The sequence below is a fragment of the Eriocheir sinensis genome, chromosome 62 (assembly GCF_024679095.1).
Source record: "Eriocheir sinensis breed Jianghai 21 chromosome 62, ASM2467909v1, whole genome shotgun sequence".
Classification (NCBI taxonomy): domain Eukaryota; kingdom Metazoa; phylum Arthropoda; class Malacostraca; order Decapoda; family Varunidae; genus Eriocheir; species Eriocheir sinensis.
The window spans coordinates 222,871-226,309 of NC_066570.1; positions in this window are offsets into that span (position 1 = coordinate 222,871).

Below are 3,439 nucleotides of genomic sequence, written 5' to 3' on the forward strand. Positions count from 1 at the left end.
CCCCCCTCTCTCTCTCTCTCTCTCTCTCTCTCTCTCTCTCTCAGATTAGGAGAAAAACAGCCCTTTAAAGAGTTCTAAGTATATGCAATGTGAGTGTGTGTGTGTGTGTGTGTGTGTGTGTGTGTGTGTGTGTGTGTGTGTGTGTGTGTGTGTGTGTGTGTGTGTGTGTGTGTGTGTGTGTGTGTGTGTGTGTGTGTGGGTTGGATGGTTAGACATGCTTTCCTCTTTCTAAATCCATGCTACTAAAATACTGTGTGTGTGTGTGTGTGTGTGTGTGTGTGTGTGTGTGTGTGTGTGTGTGGTCACCTGTGTGTGGTAATTACGTCACTCGGGTGTGGGAGGAAGGTTAGGCAAAGGAGGAGGAGGAGGAGGAGGAGGAGGAGGAGAGGGAAGAGGATAGGGGGGGGCGTGTATGTGGGAAGGAAGGACAGAAAGACACGAGAGAGAGAGAGAGAGAGAGAGAGAGAGAGAGAGAGAGAGAGAGAGAGAGAGAGAGAGAGAGAGAGAGAGAGAGAGAGAGAGAGAAGAATAATCATGTTAACAGTACTATATCAAATGAGAGACAAACTAACAAAAAAACAGACAGATACATTAATTTTATACAGAGAGAGAGAGAGAGAGAGAGAGAGAGAGAGAGAGAGAGAGAGAGAGAGAGAGAGAGAGAGAGAGAGAGAGAGTTGACAGGCACAGACAGGACACAAAAAGAGCAAGACAGTAATTCCGAAACAGACAGCTAACAATGACAGACAGACATGAAGAAAGACAGATACGAGACAGACACGAACAGACGTAGACAGACAAACAAATGAAGAAAAGGACACATAGGAAACACACCAACAAACATACATACAGACACAGACATAGACGAAGAAAAAGACAGATACGAGACACACACACAAACAAACATACATACAGACAGACAGACATAGACGAAGAAAAAGACAGATACGAGACACACACACAAACAAACATACATACATACAGACAGACATAGACGAAGAAAAAGACAGATACGAGACAGACACACAAACATACATACATACAGACAGACAGACAGGCAGGGACGGGCAGCCACGCCACCGAGAAATATTAGTAATTATATAAATACATGAAAACATATTAGCGGATTAAGACTAAATCTGCCACAACAGAGGATAAAAAATTGAAACCAAGTCACACACACACACACACACACACACACACAGGTTGGGAAGCGGCAATATCGACGAAAATAAACAAAGAAACAACAACAACAACTACAACAGCAACAGGAGCAATAAGTAACAAAGCTTCCAACATAACAATAGACAATAGAAGACAAGTTAAAAGTAGGAATCAAACCCAAAGAGCCGGTAAACAAACAAACGAACGAACACAGCTAGATAGAAAAGACAGGAAATTTTAAAAGGAAGATTAAGGAAAGGAGGAAAAATGAGAGGAGAGGATGAAGGAGGAAAGATGGGAAGAAAGAAAAGGATGTAAGGAAAGTTGATGAAGACGGGAGATAGCAGCCAAAAAGATAGGAAACAAAAGGTATAAAATAGAAAACAAGAATATAAACAAGAAAACAAATAAAAAAAAAACAATACATAGGCAACCAAAATACACAAAAAATAAGAAAATAATTATATGAAACAAAATAAATAAAACAACAAGACAAATAAAAAGAAAACAATTGCCCCCAAACAAACAAACAAACAAAACAAAAAAACAATAACAGAAAAAATGACACTAATGAAGACGGACAAGAATGAACAACAACAACAACAACAACAACAAATATACATATACAGAACTGGAAAGAAAAAGTGCGGCAGCCAGGAAGAAGCGGAACAATAACAACACACGAGAAGAAAATTAGGCGAGTGTTTATAGTGGCGCCATCTTGCATTGGCTCATGCTGCCCCCCGGAACTCGTTCTTGATTCGCTTGGACGGCTTCCTCTAGAGTCCGGGTTGATGGGTGGTCTTCAGGACAGCATGTGGGTAGTTTTAAGCCACTCGGCGGTGACTGAAAAATCCGAGTGGTAGCGTGGGGATTCGAACCCGCGTCGTCCATCACGCGGTGGATGTGGGCCCAGTACGCTACCAGTTCGGCCACCGCCTACCCACTGAATATACAGCTACCGTAGGAAAAAAATAGAAAACAAAATAATAAAACGATGAATAAGAAAACCATACAAAATAATAAAAAAAAAGCAAGAAAGCAAGCAGGCAAAATAAAAATAAACACTGATAAAAACACTGCTTGAAATACTGATAAAAACTAATAAAAAAATAAAGAAAACAAAATAATGAAAAAGAGAATAAGAAAACCATAAAAAATAACAACAAAAAAAGAGAGCAAGGAAAGCAAGTAGGCATAAAAAAAAACATTGATTAAAAAACACTGCTTGAAATACTGATAAAAATGAAAGAAAAAAAACAAGCGAAAACCAAAACAATGAAACAAAGAAAACAAACGTACAAAACAACAACAAAAAAAAGCAAGAAAAGGAAGCAGGCAAAACAAAATAAAAATAAACAGGAAAATGAGACGAAAATTATCAATGTTAAAAAAAGAGCGAAAAAAATAAGAAGCTGAAAACATGTAAAGAAAAGTCGTAAATAAACACTGAAAGAAAAACAGTTAAAAGTAAGAATAAGGAAAAGGGAATATACGAAAAAAAGGAAGGAAGGAAAGAAAGAAGAGGATGAAGGAGGGAAGGCAGGCAGACAGGAAGGAGACGATGAAGGTGTGAAGATGGAAAGAGAGAGAGAAGGATGTAATAAAAAAGAGGTTGATGAAGAGGAGAGATATAGAGGAATGAGTAAAATAATGAAAGGAATAAAGGAAGGGAATGTAGGAAGATAGGAATGAAAATAAGGATAAAACAAAGGGAGGAAAAAGTAAGGAATAGAGAAAAGAAACAAAGAAACACAAAATAACAAAAAAAGCAGGAAAATAAAAGAAAATGGAAAGAGAAAAGGGAGAGATCATACTAAAATATCAAACATCACTAGAACCACTGCAAGAACACTACCATAAAATATTCAAAACACTGCAAGGAATATTAACAAAAACACATTACCGCTAGAAATAGTTACTACTGATAATACAGATAGAAAAACAAACATTACTAGAAACACTAACTAAACATATACAGCCAAAAGGAACAGCCTCCAGAAGCAAGACAATAACACAAAGGAAGAAAAACTACAAAGAAAAAAATAAAAAATAAATAAATGAGAACAACAACAAAAAGCCTTCACAAGAAAATTACGAGAAAAAATGATCAAGGAAAGAAAGAGAGAGAGAGAGAGAGAGAGAGAGAGAGAGAGAGAGAGAGAGAGAGAGAGAGAGAGATGAGGAAGGAAACAAGAAGCAGAGACACGAGAGATGAAGAAGGACTGCAGGAGGAGGAGGAGGAAGAGGAGGAGGAGGAGGAGGTCTTCCGTAT